This window comes from Salvelinus fontinalis, chromosome 19, assembly GCF_029448725.1.
Source record: "Salvelinus fontinalis isolate EN_2023a chromosome 19, ASM2944872v1, whole genome shotgun sequence".
NCBI classification, from domain to species: domain Eukaryota; kingdom Metazoa; phylum Chordata; class Actinopteri; order Salmoniformes; family Salmonidae; genus Salvelinus; species Salvelinus fontinalis.
In genome coordinates, this window is record NC_074683.1 from 211,661 (window position 1) to 229,370 (window position 17,710).

Genomic DNA, 17,710 nt, shown 5'->3' on the forward strand with positions numbered 1-17,710 from the left:
AGTTTGAAACGTAGTTTGTGGTGGTTAGTTAACCAACTAGTTGCGTTAGGTAGCGTTAATCTCCCAAGCGGAACCAGTTAGGCCGGTAAAATAGCTAGCTAACGTTAGCGATGGTGCACCACGCGTAGTCTGGTCCCTGCAATGGCTGCATGCAACACAGCGTGCCCAAGTTAGCTTGCTGTTAAATATTTTTACAAGGCGTAGCTAGCTACTTTCACAATATGCTGCTACTCATACCGTAGTGGCACTGGGTAAATGAATGCACCTAGCTGACAACGTTAGCTAGCTTGCAAGCTAGCCATTTTAGTTTTAAGACGTCAAAGTACCACAATAGGCAAAATTCCAAATAGCTAACTAAGGTTAGCTAGCAGACAACGCACAGGAAATGTGCTAGCTAACGTTAGCCATTTAAACAAAGCTGGGCGTTTAAGACTTCTGCTACGTTATTTAATTTAACAGATAAATGAATGTAGCTAGCCAACAGCTACATCTGCATGTTGTAGCAAATTCTGCCCGGTTCCATGTTGTGGGAGTGAAAGAAAACAAATGTTTTTTTTTATATAGTTACCTCACTCGAGTGCCGTGTGCATCTCCTCTCAGCTCCGTACCCCAAAAAAAAAGCAACCCGTTCACTGAGCAGCGACGCACAAACAGCCAATGGGTTTCCAAGGGGGCCGGCTTCCCACGACGATCAAGAGGGCCTTTTCGGTACTGCAGTTTACAGGCCTAGAAAGACAATTCTTATAGACCGCCCGAAAGAGAAGTCACGTTTTTTAATTCCAAATAAGACACTTTAGTCATCAACTTTATGAACAAAACATCAATTGAATTACTCAAGTAATTATCTCAGCGGCAGGTTTTATCCCATCATTCACAGACTAAGTTATTAACATTTTAGATTAATGCTGTGAAGTTGAGCTTCTGTCACATGAACACGCTGAATGGAAATCATTCACGCGTTCTCGTGCGGGGGGATTCTTTGCACCTGTTGAACATTGCCAGAAGAACAGAAAGCAAGAAGAAGAGAGGCAGCAAAAACCTGAATGTACTGTCATGTTTAGCTTTCAACTTCACCAAACATGCTAAGCAGTCTAAAATCTACACATAAATTGATGATCGCATTTTTTGTTATTATGAATGTTGTCATGCATCTGCCTTAAAACTTCTTTGGGGTACCCCCCCCCCCTTCTTCTCAATTTCCGCCTAAAGACATACCCTAATCTAACTGCCTGTAGCTCAGGCCCAGAACCAAGGATATGCATATTCTTGGTATCATTTGAAAGGAAACACTCTGAATTTTGTGGACATGTGAATTGAATGTAGGAGAATATAACACAATAGATCTGGTAGAAGAAAATACAAGGAAATAAACATACGTTTTCTGTTTTTTATTGTTGCTGCATCATCTTTCAAATGACCAAGAACAGCCAAACATACAGATAGGATGCTGTGGATGATTTGAATGAAGAACATAAGATGATAACAATAGCTGAGCGAAGTTTTAGACAGATAACTTCAAAAATGAGCGAGCTACATGACATTGAGCATGAAGTCAACCAGGTGTGCCACACAAATGTACCCAAGTGGCCGAATTGGTACAGTGATACATTTTGAAGGAAATAACTATATACAAAATACATAAATGCTATTCTAACACACCCCCCAAAAATAAATATATATGAAAAAACAACAAACAAATAACAAGGGTAACTATTTACACATTTTCTATTTACAATATTGTATATTTTATAAATAAATAAATAGATAGATAAATATTGTGAAGACCCTCAGCCCTCAGTCCTGGTGCCATGGCCCCTAGCAGTCTCATTCTGCTGTAAAGCAGAGGCTTACTGAACAGGTGGTGCAGGTGATGGGGCATTTCCTGTGACAAAAGGCACAACGTCGCCTCCCCACTGTGCCCTTTTTGCCCTGAGGCACATTCATGCCTGCAGAAATGAATCTGGGCAGGTGAACACCACTGGTTGACGGAGCAGAAGGTGCTGCAGTGGACTTGCTGTAGCTAGCAAGCTCCTGGATGAGCAGCTCCCTGAAGGCTAGCTGTGATATGGGGGCTGTCTCTATCAATTTCCTCTATAATTAGGGTTAAATCTGTATACATAGACTTTGTTTTAGCTTTTCCTGATTTATTCGCCATAATTTAAATATATAAACTTGTTGAAAATGCTATTGAATATGTACTGCTATGCGTAACACTCGTGGCTCCGTCAAGTAGGATTTGCAATGGCGAATGAACCTCTTTTACGCCAGAGTTTACGACAAAGGCTGGTCTTCAAACGTATAACCATTACATATTGCCGTTTACTTCAGCTCATCGGCTATCTTCCAAGTTAGATTTCAAGATGATCAGTGGTCATTGGGCCAAAATACAGTCAATCAACGATAGACCGGTCCTACCATTGTTGCGCAATGAGGTCATTGATTGGTGTCTTCAAATCGGTTTGTTTCGGTCAATTACGTCCCGGGAAAAGAGCTATCATGTATGGTTGTGTTAGTAACAACAAGAGGATTGCAATGAAACCATGACTGGATAAACATTTGTTTAGTGTGTGTAATTACCATGAACGCTTCGTCCATAGTTGAATGAGACGGAAATCACGACGCAACCGGTTTACAAATGTTTCGTGTTAGGCTATAAAAATAGATTTTATCAAACAAAACGAACATTCACTGTGTAGTTAGGTCACTTGGCATTGCCACCAGAGGACGATCTTCAATGGTAAGCGATTTATTTTATTGTTATTTCTGACTTTCGTGACGCTAATGCTTGGATGGAAAATGCTAGTAATACTTGTGTGTGTGGGGCGCCGTCCTCAGAAAATCGCATGTTTGCTTTTGCAGTAAACCTTTTTGAAATCTGACAAAGCGGCTGGATTAATAAGACATTCATCTTTTAAATGATGTAAGATACATGTATTTACAAGAATGTTTAATACAACGAATGGTGTATTTAAAATGTTAGCTCTCTGCATTTTCACCGGATGTTGGCCTGGTGGGACGTTAGCGTCTCACCTACCCTAGAGAAGTTTTAAGATCGATGATTGATTTGTTTTAGCTAGCTTTAGCATCTTGACAAGGCATCTTGAAAACGCTCATGGTTGTTTTTCTTGTAATGTGTGTTTGTTATTGTAGTTATAAACACAATGTTTGATAAGATAATTATGACATTATCTGAGTGACTATTATTCAAATGCTGTCAATAAGCAACCAAACAGAAGGCATGACTGGTGGTGGCACTAATGTTCGCTAGCGAGCTAGAATCCACATGGATGTAACAGACCTAATGTGACTCCAAGTCAGCATGGTTATAATTAACTTGGTTTAGAAACAATATGCCATTTGCCTACCGTTATTGAATTTCTATAACAAGAGTAGTAGCATTAGCTAGTGTAATGACCTGGCTACATCATAAAGGAACAATTGTCCAGACAGAGGCTTGAGTTTACGAATTTACAGTTTGGTCTTAACTTGCATTGCTCCACCCCCCACGCTACTCCACCAACCACCAGGATGCCCGGCATCAGAACATTCCAGGCATTCCCGTGATTGTTAGATAGCAGGTTGATTGGCATGTTGGACCCCACGACCACTGGGTACTGGTAAGTACAACACAACCAACTAATACCATAACACAAAGCTGTCTGTGTGGGTTGCTTTTTTTTTGTGACCCCAAAGTGTCCAGTCCCCACCTCCCCATGAGTGCTCTGGAGCACAGCCTCCTGCAATGCTTTTGGGACCACCACCTGCCACCTCTCCTCTTCCATAGCTGATTCCATCCATGCCCGCTGTAGTATGCCATCAGCCAGCCGCTGTCTCTCAAACTTTGACCATAACCCTTTGGTCGCGAGTGAGAGCGCTGCCAACCCTTCCCACGGTGGCCTCAGCTGCGCCTCTACCCACTGTAGCACCGGCTGTAGGTCTGTGTCCCGTCCCTGCTGCTGCCCCCATTCCGCCACGTCAACAGTCTTCAGCTCACAGCAGACCGGCCCGCTCGCCCGACACACTCTGGCACAGATCCCCTCCTCTGCACACAGCTCTCTCTCATGGCCCTCTTTCCGCTCACAGTGGTGGCACCCGTCTACAGTACAGGGCTGACGGGACATGGAGTTGGAGTGGCGTGCCCCTGCCCTGTGTACCACTGTGAAGTCGTGCGGCTGAAGCTCCTCCAACCAACGTGCCACCTGCCCGTCTGGCTCTCTGAAAGACATGAGCCACTGGAGAGCAGAGTGGTCAGTCCTTACAGTAAAGGGCAGGCCACCCAGGTAGTACTTGAAGTGTTTGATGGAAGCCACAAAAGGAAGGAGCTCCCGCCGGGTGAAACAGTAGCGGCGCTCATGTTTGTCAAATGTTTTTCTGAAGTACGCCACCACTCCCTCCCCCTCTGGCCCCAACTGGGCCAGCACCCCACCCATGCCCGCATTGCTCGCGTCTGTGTCCAGGAATTAAGGGCAAGGTGATGGCACAGGGGCCTCGATCACCTTTGAGGGTGTCGAAGGCCTTCTCGCACTCCGCTGTCCAAGTGAAGGCCTTGTCCTTCGGCAGCAGGTGGTTCAGGGGAGTAGCAACGCTTGAGAAGCACCATACAAACCTCCTGTAGTACGAGGCCAGGCCCAGGAAGCTCTTCATCTGATGCTGGTCAGTGGGGGTGGGCCAGTCTTGGATAGCCCCCACCTTGTCCTCCATGGTGCTGGTACCCTCCTTCCCCACTCGGTGGTACAATAAGGACACCTCTCTCCTCATGAAGTGGCACTTCTCGGGGTGGAGCTTCAGGCCTGCGGCAGCCAGCCTCTCCAGCACACGCCGTAGCGCCCCCAGGGCTGACTGGAAGGAGCTGCCATGGCCTCACAACCACAGACCACGTGTAACCACGCCAGCCCAGGACCTCCACACCCGGCTTCTTCACCTGGGGGATCGTATGAAGGGAGTTGGGGTGCTAAGGAGTGTTTCTGTCTATAATAATGCCCTTTTGTGGGGGGAAAACACACATGCCCTCCCAGGCCCACCCATGTCTGCACCCCTGCCCAGTCATGTGAAATCCATAGATTAGGGCCTGATGAAATTATTTCAACTTAATGATTTTATTATTTGAACCGTAAATAAGTAAGATTTTTAAAATTGTTTCATGTTGCCTTTCATATTTTTGTTCAGTATAGCTCAAATGTAAAGTAAAAATAGGGCAGAGTGTAGTTACATTGATCATTGTGTCTATATTGCTTGACGGCAAAGTTATTTTAGAAGAATCAGGTAACGTGGTCTTAGGGGGAGTAAATATCCTGATAAACTAGACCACTGCCAGTTCTACCCAAACGTGGGGTCAGGGTCCCTTAAAATGGAAACGGGTTCAGACCCCTGGTAAAATCTGTGATGTTATCAAACAAATTAGATATATGAAATGTTTATTAGAATGGACTTTGACGTCTTTATTTTGTGTAGGAACATCCCTGGGGGACCTACAATGGAGTGAATATGAATATACAGCGCATTCGGAAAGTATTCAGACCCCTTGACTTTTTACAAATGTTGTTACGTTACGGCCTTATTCTGAAATTGATTAAATTTGATCTACATACTACCCCATAATAACAAAGTGAAAGCAGGTTTTTAGAAATTTTTCAAATGTATTAAACAACAACAGATACCTTATTTTTAATAAGTATTCAGAACTTTTGCTGTGAGACTTGAAATCGAGCTCCTGTTTCCATTGATCATCCTTAAGATGTTTCTGCAACTGGATTGTCCACCTGTGGTAAATTAAATTGATTGTACATGATTTGGGAAGGCACACACCTGTCTATATAAGGTTGACAGTTGACAGTGAATGTCAGAGCAAAAACCAAGCCATGAGGTTGAAGGAATTGCCCATAGATCTTTGAGACAGGATTCTGTAGGGAAACAGATCTGGGGAAGGCTACCAAAAAATGTCTGCAGCATTGAAAGTCCACAAGAACATAGTTGCCTCCTTCATTCTTAAATGGAGTAAGTTTGGAACCACCGAGACTCTTCCCCGCCCGGCCAAACTGAGCAATCGGGGGAGAAGGGCCTTGGTCAGGGAGGTGACCAAGAACACGATTGTAACTCTGACAAAGCTCCAGAGTTCCTCTGTGGAGATGGGAGAACCTTCCAGAAGGACGAGCATCCTGCAGCACTTCACCAATCAGGCCTTTATGGTGGTGGCCAGATGGAAGCCACTCCTCAGTAAAATGCACATGACAGCTTGCTTGGAGTTTGCCAAAAGGCACCTAAAGATGAACGGAGCAAAGTACAGAGCGATCCTTGATGAAAACCTGCTCCAGAGCACTTAGGACCTCCGACTGGGGTGAAGGTTCACCTTCCAACAGGACAACGACCCTAAGCACACAGCCACGACAATGCAGGAGTGGTTTCTGGACAAGTCTGTGGAATGTCCTTGAGTGGCCCAGCCAGAGCCCGGACTTGAACCAGATCGAACATCTCTGGAGAGACCTGAAAATAGCTGTGCAGCGACGCTCCCCGTCCAACTTGACAGAGCTTGAGAGGATATGCAGAGAAGAATGGGATAAACAGGTGTGCCAAGCTTGTAGTGTCATACCGAAGAAGGCACTAGGCTGTAATCGCTGCCAAAGGTGTTTCAACAAAGTACTGAATAAAGGGTCTTAATACTTATGTAAATAAGTAGTGATATATAAATAAATAAGTAGTGATATAACAATAGTACACTACTGTTCAAAAGTTTGGGGTCAGTTAGGTGGTTGATTATCTTTGGGGAAATGCTCAATAACAGGGATGTAAACTAATTTGTGTACAAAATTTGAGAGCAAGCTTTTTGTGCGTATGGAACATTTCTGGGATCTTTTATTTGAGCTCATGAAACATGGGATGAACACTTTACATATTTTATATATTTTTTATTTTATTTATTTATATATATGTATGTATTTACCGCGCAACAAATAAATGCTGATGTGGCTATCATAAAGAACTACAAATGCCATGATAATCTGGACGAGACTGCCGAATCGAGGCAAAGGTAAGAATCTTTGGATTAACTATCTGTTAGCTAAATGTACATTTACATTTTACATTTAAGTCATTTAGCAGACGCTCTTATCCAGAGCGACTTACAAATTGGTGCGTTCACCTTATGACATCCAGTGGAACAGCCACTTTACAAACAGTGCATCTAAATCTTTTAAGGGGGGGGGGGGTCAGAAGGATTACTTTATCCTATCCTAGGTATTCCTTAAAGAGGTGGGGTTTCAGGTGTCTCCGGAAGGTGGTGATTGACTCCGCTGTCCTGGCGTCGTGAGGGAGTTTGTTCCACCATTGGGGGGCCAGAGCAGCGAACAGTTTTGACTGGGCTGAGCGGGAACTGTACTTCCTCAGAGGTAGGGAGGCGAGCAGGCCAGAGGTGGATGAACGCAGTGACCTTGTTTGGGTGTAGGGCCTGATCAGAGCCTGGAGGTACTGAGGTGCCGTTCCCCTCACAGCTCCGTAGGCAAGCACCATGGTCTTGTAGCGGATGCGAGCTTCAACTGGAAGCCAGTGGAGAGAGCGGAGGAGCGGGGTGACGTGAGAGAACTTGGGAAGGTTGAACACCAGACGGGCTGCGGCGTTCTGGATGAGTTGTAGGGGTTTAATGGCACAGGCAGGGAGCCCAGCCAACAGCGAGTTGCAGTAATCCAGACGGGAGATGACAAGTGCCTGGATTAGGACCTGCGCCGCTTCCTGTGTGAGGCAGGGTCGTACTCTGCGGATGTTGTAGAGCATGAACCTACAGGAACGGGCCACCGCCTTGATGTTAGTTGAGAATGACAGGGTGTTGTCCAGGATCACGCCAAGGTTCTTAGCGCTCTGGGAGGAGGACACAATGGAGTTGTCAACCGTGATGGCGAGATCATGGAACGGGCAGTCCTTCCCCGGGAGGAAGAGCAGCTCCGTCTTGCCGAGGTTCAGCTTGAGGTGGTGATCCGTCATCCACACTGATATGTCTGCCAGACATGCAGAGATGCGATTCGCCACCTGGTCATCAGAAGGGGGAAAGGAGAAGATTAATTGTGTGTCGTCTGCATAGCAATGATAGAAGAGACCATGTGAGGATATGACAGAGCCAAGTGACTTGGTGTATAGCGAGAATAGGAGAACAGAGCCCTGGGGGACACCTAGAACAGAGCCCTGGGGGACACCAGTGGTGAGAGCACGTGGTGCGGAGACAGATTCTCGCCACGCCACCTGGTAGGAGCGACCTGTCAGGTAGGACGCAATCCAAGCGTGGGCCGCGCCGGAGATGCCCAACTCGGAGAGGGTGGAGAGGAGGATCTGATGGTTCACAGTATCAAAGGCAGCCGATAGGTCTAGAAGGATGAGAGCAGAGGAGAGAGAGTTAGCTTTAGCAGTGCGGAGCGCCTCCGTGACACAGAGAAGAGCAGTCTCAGTTGAATGACTAGTCTTGAAACCTGACTGATTTGGATCAAGAAGGTCATTCTGAGAGAGATAGCAGGAGAGCTGGCCAAGGACGGCACGTTCAAGAGTTTTGGAGAGAAAAGAAAGAAGGGATACTGGTCTGTAGTTGTTGACATCGGAGGGATCGAGTGTAGGTTTTTTTCAGAAGAGGTGCAACTCTCTCTCTCTTGAAGACGGAAGGGACGTAGCCAGCGGTCAAGGATGAGTGGATGAGCGAGGTGAGGTAAGGGAGAAGGTCTCCGGAAATGGTCTGGAGAAGAGAGGAGGGGATAGGGTCAAGCGGGCAGGTTGTTGGGCGGCCGGCCGTCACAAGACGCGAAATTTCATCTGGGGAGAGAGGGGAGAAAGAGGTCAAAGCACAGGGTAGGGCAGTGTGAGCAGAACCAGCGGTGTCGTTTGACTTAGCAAACGAGGAACGGATGTCGTCGACTTTCTTTTCAAACTGGTTGACGAAGTCATCCGCAGATAGGGAGGAGGGGGGGGGGGGGATTCAGGAGGGAGGAGAAGGTGGTAAAGAGCTTCCTAGGGTCAGAGGCAGATGCTTGGAATTTAGAGTGGTAGAAAGTGGTTTTAGCAGCAGAGACAGAAGAGGAAAATGTAGAGAGGAGGGAGTGAAAGGATGCCAGGTCCGCAGGGAGGCGAGTTCTCCTCCATTTCCGCTCGGCTGCCCGGAGCCCTGTTCTGTGAGCTTGCAATGAGTCCTCGAGCCACGGAGCTGGAGGGGAGGACCGAGCCGGCCTGGAGGATAGGGGACATAGAGAGTCAAAGGATGCAGAAAGGGAGGAGAGGAGGGTTGAGGAGGCAGAATCAGGAGATAGGTTGGAGAAGGTTTGAGCAGAGGGAAGAGATGATAGGATGGAAGAGGAGAGAGTAGCGGGGGAGAGAGAGCGAAGGTTGGGACGGCGCGGTACCATGCGAGTAGGGGCAGAGTGGGAAGTGTTGGATGAGAGCGAGAGGGAAAAGGATACAAGGTAGTGGTCGGAGACTTGGAGGGGAGTTGCAATGAGATTAGTGGAAGAACAGCATCTAGTAAAGATGAGGTCAAGCGTATTGCCTGCCTTGTGAGTAGGGGGGAAGGTGAGAGGGTGAGGTCAAAAGAGAAGAGGAGTGGATAGAAGGAGGCAGAGAGGAATGAGTCAAAGGTAGACGTGGGGAGGTTAAAGTCACCCAGAACTGTGAGAGGTGAGCCATCCTCAGGAAAGGAACTTATCAAGGCGTCAAGCTCATTGATGAACTCTCCAAGGGAACCTGGAGGGCGATAAATGATAAGGATGTTAACTTCTTTGGGCTGCAAGCCCGAAGCCGGGCACAATATGACAACAGCCACTTCAAGTGCAGGGTGCGAAATTCAAAATATATATTTTTGAAATATTTAACTTTCACACATTAACAAGTCCAATACAGCATATGAAAGATAAACATCTTGTGAATCCAGCCAACATGTCCGATTTTTAAAATGTTTTACAGCGAAAACACCACATATATTTATGTTAGCTCACCACCAAATACAAAAAAGGACAGACATTTTTCACAGCACAGGTAGCATGCACAAAGCCAACCTAACTAACCAAGAACCAACCAAACTAACCAAGAAACAACTTCATCAGATGACAGTCTTATAACATGTTATACAATAAATCTATGTTTTGTTCGAAAAATGTGCATATTTCAGGTATAAATCAGTTTTACATTGCAGCTACCACCACAGCTACCGTCACAAATAGGACCGAAGCAGCCAGAGTAATTACAGACACCAACGTCAAATACCTAAATACTCATCATAAAACATTTCTGAAAAATCGATGGTGTATAGCAAATTAAAGACAAACATCTTGTGAATCCAGCCAATATTTCCGATTTTTTAAGTGTTTTACAGCAAAAACACAATATAGCATTATATTAGCTTACTACAATAGCCTACCACACTACCGCATTATTTCATCAAGGCACGTTAGCGATAGCAATAGGCACGTTAGCGATAGCGAATAAACCAGCAAAAGATATATTATTTTTGACTAACCTTGATAAGCTTCATCAGATGACAGTCCAATAACATCAGGTTATACATACACTTATGTTTTGTTTGAAAATGTGCATATTTAGAGCTGAAATGAGTGGTTATACATTGTGCTAAAGTAGCATCTTTCTCCCAGAATGTGCGGATATTTTTCTGACACTCAAACTATTCTGACCAAATAACTATACATAAACGTTACTAAAAAATACATGTATAGGAAATGATAGATACACTAGTTCTTAACTGGTTGTTAAAATAACTAAATTGACAAGCATTGTTGTGTTTTGATGATTAAACTAATGTACTCATTATATTTCACAGTAAACTTATATTTTGGATCAATGGTTGTGTGGTGAAAGATGTCTACAAATGGAATGAATGCACAATGAAAGCTTTTGAATGTAACACTGTCTGCGTTACAAGTGTTACCAGTTTGGAGTTTGTACTAAGTGTTTTGAAAATTCACCACATATTTGTGAATATAGTACCAAAGCAATAGAAAAATACTATTGAAAATAGGCTCCATGGACTGAGTCTATGATGACTCTATATAGCTGAGAAGAACCTTCCCAATGGTTGGTCTCTGTGAAATGGAGTAGTTGTCATCCAGGGTACCATGTGATAATAGAGCACATCACTATACTGCAGTGGCGTGCCGTGGGCCTGGGGCCTGGGCCTTCAGTGAGGTCCTACACAGTCCCACCCGAATTAATCCACCTCTTCTTACCATCATTATGATGCCATGGCTCTAGACACTAAACATTTAGACAGAAACGCAGTATAACCAGGCGTTGCTTCACCTTGAAATTGACAAAAATTGTCATTTTTGGGTAAACAGTGTTTCCCCAAAAACATGACACAATCAATGAGTCTTTTCAATATTTCCCTATTTTTCTTCACCTTTTCATTGTGCAGCTCCGTTGCCCTGCGCTTGCTCGTTGAGCTGTAGATCCACTCGTGTGTCCCCAAAAGTTTTCAAAAGCACCATTGCTTGTAAGTGCCCAGCCGTACTTTGGTGTCTCGTTGCTGCCTTGGTTAGACAACTCAAGTTTGCAAAGCCAGTGTGGCTCCAAACACCATATCGATCACATGCAAATAATAGGCATTCCCAGCAGTACAGTTTGCAGTGCTTCTCGGAGCCTGTGAGCCATTGATAGCGCTCGTAGTTGCAACTTTGAAAGTGGCGAACGAACCGGCTTTGTAGCGTCGGCGTCGGGCGACCTCTATTTTCTTGAAAAGTTCGTCTTGAGAATGGTGTTATAATTATATCCTCGACCAAATCGATATCTTCTCCTCCTTCCGCCATTGTGGGTTGAAAAAACAGCTTAGTAGTACGCAAATTAATTCGTTTATCAAATTCAGTTTCCTAGTTTTGAGGTTCTGCATAGACCTGCCCATAGGACCTTCCTCTCAATATTGGTAATCCAATTAAAAGACGTGCACGCACTACGCCTGCTAGCTGGCTCCTGTGTAACACTGGAGCCAGCCAGCAGGCGTACAATAGCCAACTCTAAAGCTGATTGGTTGACACAAAATTTTAATTTCCATTCACTTTAAGATACAAGCGCCCGCACTGTTGATTCTGAAGGCCTGAGGGCAGATTTTAGAACCCTGGCAACACATGATGGCTAAATATGATTGGATAAAAGATCTAACATAAAGACCAGCCCTCCAAATCTCAACCTTGGGCTGGAAGCAGTGCAACCAAGAGGAAAGCTATGAAATGAAGAGTATAACTCTTACTCTGGGGAATAATTGAATACATATTTGTGGGAAAATATATATATTTTAAAATTATATTGTGATGATGTTTAGGCCAGCAGAGAAGGCCTTGCTGGCCCTGACGGCCCACCACTGCTATACTGTCCATTCAGGCTCGATATACCCCAAAATGCATACATGTGTGACCTTTGACCCCCAAGGTCCATAGAGATGTCATTACCATTCCAATTGTTTCTTACAGTACCTTAATATGCGTTGTAGTATGAAGTTAAGAAAATGTCAAATTGTCTTAGTTTGAGGAGATTGTTCCCTGATAGTACAAAATTTAATTTCATGCCCTCAATTCTGTTGGCCAAATTAACCGCATAGGAGTCATAACATACTGTATAATGCAGTGATAACCACACTTAGCTACCTCCTCATTCGTGGCGATCAAACCAAAATATTACCCACAGACATGGACCTTAATGAAAATTATCATTCAACTTTTGCCCAGGTGCGCAACTTTCACTGGTGACAGAGGGGACATGTCCCCCCACATTCTGAAATGGCATTTTTGTCCCCCGCAGTTTTATCATTGGATGTGATACAAAATGAGGCAACGGTATGCTTTAGGACCATGTGGATGGCTCCGAGCGGTCGGGTAGGCTGTTTGTAGTGTTATCTTGAAGAAAAATGAATAAATAATATATATAGGGAAGTCAGGGAAGTCAGGAACCAATACAAGCAGTCAGTCAGGAAAGCAAAGGCTAGCTTTTTCAAGCAGAAATTCACATCCTGTAGCTCTAACTCCAAAAGGTTTTGGGACACTGTAAAGTCCATGGAGAACAAGAGCACCTCCTCCCAGCTGCCCACTGCACAGAGGCTAGGTAACACGGTCACCACTGATAATCCATGATAATCGAAAATTTCAATAATTATTTCTCAACGGCTGGCCATGCCTTCCTCCTGGCTACTCCAACCCCGGCCAACATCTCCGCCTCCCCTGCAGCTACTCGCCCAAGCCTCCCCAGCTTCTCCTTCACCCAAATCCAGACAGCAGATGTTCTGAAAAAGCTGCAAAACCTGGACCCGTACAAATCAGCTGGGCTAGACAATCTGGACCCTCTCTTTCTAAAACTATCCGCCGCCATTTTGCAACCCCTATTACCAGCCTGTTCAATCTCTCTTTCGTATCGTCCGAGAGCCCTAAAGATTGGAAAGCTGCCGCGGTCATCCCCCTCTTCAAAGGGGGTGACACCCTAGACCCAAACTGTTACAGACCTATATCCATCCTGCCCTGACTATCTAAAGTCTACGAAAGCCAAGTTAATTAACAGATCACTTACCATTTCGAATCCCACCGTACCTTCTACGCTGTGCAATCCGGCTTCCGAGCCGGTCACGGGTGCACCTCAGCCACGCTCAAGGTACTAAACGATATCATAACCGCCATCGATAAAAGGCAGTACTGTGCAGCCGTCTTCATCGACCTGGCCAAGGATTTCGACTCTGTCAATCACCGTATTCTTATCGGCAGACTCAACAGCCTTGGTTTTTCTATTGACTGCCTCGCCTGGTTCACCAACTACTTTGCAGACAGAGTTCAGTGTGTCAAATCGGAGGGCATGTTGTCCGGACCTCTGGCAGTCTCTATGGGTGTACCACAGGGTTCAATTCTCGGGCCGACTCTTTTCTCTGTATATATCAATGATGTTGCTCTTGCTGCGGGCGATTCCCTGATCCACCTCTACACAGACGACACCATTCTACCTACCTCATCCCCATACTGTTTTTGTTTTATTTACTTTTCTGCTCTTTTGGACACCAGTATCTCTACTTGCCCATCATCATCTGCTCATTTATCACCCCAGTGTTAATCTGCTAAATTGTAATTATTCTCTCCTATGGCCTATTTATTGCCTACCTCCTCATGCTTTTTGCACACGCTGTATATAGACTTTCTTTCTTCTACTGTGTCATTGACTTGTTTATTGTGTTATTGGCTTGTTTATTGTTTACTCTATGTGTAACTCTGTGTTGTTGTCTGTGTCACACTGATTTGCTTTATCTTGGCCAGGTCAACTGCTCAGCTATGAGTAGGGATTATTTCTCTGTGTGTGTGTGTGCCTAATGTCAAGGGTAGGGTTTGGTATATTACTGGAATCTTTTTGAAGTTAACCAGTAAACTACCAGAATTTTCCAGTTTTTATTTTTTAGAAAAAGTGGCATTTTGGGGTGCTTCAGATTATCACAGGTGTCTGTAATTATCTCTGGCCCTCGGAGTGATTTTTAAATATAAATATAAACCATAAACTTGAATACCATTGATGTTTGATATATGAGGGTTTCAGCATGAAATATCCTTTATTTTTATTTTACGTTCTTATTTATTCTCATGTCAATATGTCTCCTGTAAATATTTTGATGCCAAACTGGTGTCAGTTGGGATAAAAGTCAATAGTTGGAGGAGTTGCAGAGTTAATTGAAAATAATGCCATTGTTGATTAGATGCTTTCTTAATTAATTTGCCTATTTTCTCTTGAACTGTATGGTCTTTCCACTAGAAACACATGGACAAAATGGACACAGCTATAAAAAAAGGTATACTATATATGAATATATATTTTTTAAAGTTATTCAATTATAAATTACCAAAATTACCATAGATTACCTGTTAATTACCAAAATCCCTGACGATTCTGGTAACTTGGTAAATTACCGGTAGCTTTGTAACCCTAGTCATGGGTCAGTGCCGCCCAGGCACTTGCTAGCACAGCTACTTTCTCCCTCCTTTTTGTACGTTGCTGTTGATCAGAGTGAGATTAATCAAGTGGGGCTTGGCATCCATTTTCTCATATACTTCTCCAAGCATGGAGCTCCGAGGTCTTAGCGAGAGTCGTAAAGCACAGGTGGGAGTGCTTCTGGGTCTCACTGTCATTTAGCCCCTGTATCTACCCCAGTAGGACCATATATGAAAAGGGCCAACAACTGCACTGAGTTACGAGGCCAGACTCAATCCGTGCCATATTTATGGCACAGCGCGGGAAACCATTTTCCGCTGAAATGCCTCTTGCTGCAGATTCCTGTGGTAGTATTTCCTGAACTGGAACTCTGTGGTTGTGACTTTGGAGGCAATCTACCTGACACAGCTTTAGTTGACAGACTCTGCACAGCTATGACTGGCTGAATAGCTGGCCAGCCCCTGACATTGACTGGTAAAAATGGCCCACTTTATCAAACAATGGTGGAGAGGTGCTTTTTATTGATGACGATAAAATACAACCTAACAGACAAGCCTGTGGTACCAACCAACCCAATACTCTAGAAGGCTATCTATAACCTTGTTTTGAAGAAATCAGGCCTATAGGGCCATTTTCCCAGACCCCCAAATAAACCTTGTCCAGGACTAAAGAACTATTTCAATGAAGAATCTCCATTGGCTCTTTTAGTCCCGGAGTAAGCCTATGCTTAATCTGGGTCCAGAGAAGCAACCCTTACTATAGGCTTGAGGAGCAACAATCATAGATGTTAGAAAATGCACACACATGATGTGCCTCGTTAAGTACCTAGATGAGTCAAATTCAGGTCGGCTATCTTTGATGTGGTTTCCTACATTTGATCCTGGTAAACATCGGGGCCGTGCTGCTTTGGGGTGCCATGTTCGTGTAAATCTTCTTTGCCGCCATGCTGTTGTTACTGCGAGTTCTTGTCACTAGCCATACCGGGAGCAACCCGGCGGGCTCCCCGCGGCTCCCTATCTCTCCTGGAGGCTAGACAGCAAGGGAGCACGAGCGATGAGTTTTATATATAGGCTCATTAGCCAGCTGTAACCCGATCTAACAACAGCCCATGGACTTTTCATTCCTTTTAATTGTGTTGAGGCAGTAGAAAGGCAAATGCCGTCGCTCATTTCCTCCCAGGCCGGTTGTCCTAGCCAAGTCTGCATCTCCCCCTCCATCGATCGATGCTAGCAGGGAGGCTCCGCCAATCCATCTCCATCAGAGGTGGGAATGCGACCACTTAAATATCCATTGACAAAGTACCTGCTACACTTTGCCAGAGAAGAGCAGATCAAGATTTTATACTTGACCTTTATTTAAGCCCCACTGTCTGCAATGAAAAAATAAAGATGTAGAGTACAGTGACAGGAGAGAGTGTGTGTGTGTGTGTGTGTGTGTTGTAAATAGAGACATTATGATACAACCTAGGAAATATCTGTTATATTTTGATCTATCCAAATGCTGTGATTGAAAATAACTCACACATCCTACTCGACACATCGGTCAGGGAATAGATTGTGGAGAAGGACCTATGGGTCATTGGTTTTCAGCCTGAGGTCTGCAGCCTCTTAGAGATCAATGAGAGGAATACATGGAGTCATTGAACACTACACTCTTTGAAGTACATGTGTCATTTGGGTTGCCACACCGGCGGAACCTTTCCAGTTAAAAAAGGTTCCTCGAGGAACCCCTCTGTAAAGGTTCAAACCAGAAACATTTCGTGACGGGAGGGGTTTAATTTTGAACCTTCTTAATAATGTATTGTGGAAGTGGTTTATTGGAGGTGTGGCTTTCAGATAGTAATTTTTGGTCACCCGTTAGCGTAAATGTCATTCCTGTTCATCATGTTAAGTTGTGCACTGCAAATTAAAATGTTCTTTGAATATATATGCATATTACATAACCTAATATAATATTAATAATATTAGCATTGCTGATTACATAGAGGTTGTTGAGGAACTCATACACCTCTGTAAGCCTCATTGAAGCTACAAAACTGTCCATGTTCAACTTTAACATGTGATGGCAATACCACAGAACAGATTAAAAGGAATTTGATTTACTCTAACGGGTGGCCCAAAAAACGATCTATTGAAAACGGTCAGATTGACCATCTTGGTGGTTCTAGCATTAAAGCCATAATGTGTGGAGGTGTGGCTCCCTACAAAACCACACCTCCACTCCAGGGTTCCTCCAGGAACCCTTTGCTACCTTGAACCATTAAAGGATCCTCCAAGATCCACTCAACTAACCAAAGATGGAAATATGAACCATTGGCTAGCAGTGGTTTCTTCAGGAACTGCAGGGTTTCCTTGAGGATCTCCAGGGTTCCTCGAGTCACCACTAATTCTAAGAGTGTATGGTAATTGGTATAAGTGTTTGGGACTTTAGAAAGAGTGTCACGCCCTGGCCTTAGTTATCTTTGTTTTCTTTATTATTTTAGTTAGGTCAAGGTGTGACATGGGGGATGTATGTGTTTGTACTGTCTAGGTTTTTTTTGTAGAGGTATGGGGTTGTGTTCATTATAGGTGTTTATGTAAGTCTATGGTTGCCTAGATTGGTTCTCAATTAGAGGCAGGTGTTTATTGTTGTCTCTGATTGGGAACCATATTTAGGCAGCCATGTTCTTTGGGTATTTTGTGGGTGATTGTTTCCTGTGTCAGTGTTTGTGCCTCACGGGACTGTTTCGGTTTGTTCACGTTTATTGGTTTTTGTATTTGTGTTCATGTTCAGTTTTCTATATTAAAACATG

At 44.4% G+C, this 17,710-nt stretch overlaps 1 protein-coding gene across 1 annotated transcript in view; it reads right to left on the reverse strand.

The window, feature by feature from the left end:
• Positions 1-706, reverse strand: part of slc39a10 (solute carrier family 39 member 10) — a 58,317-nt gene extending 57,611 nt beyond the window's left edge. The window contains exon 1 of the mRNA XM_055870241.1: positions 569-706. The gene's annotated coding sequence lies outside the window, so the exon portion shown is untranslated. The remainder of the gene's footprint in view (positions 1-568) is intronic.
• Positions 707-17,710: the final 17,004 nt, after the last annotated feature.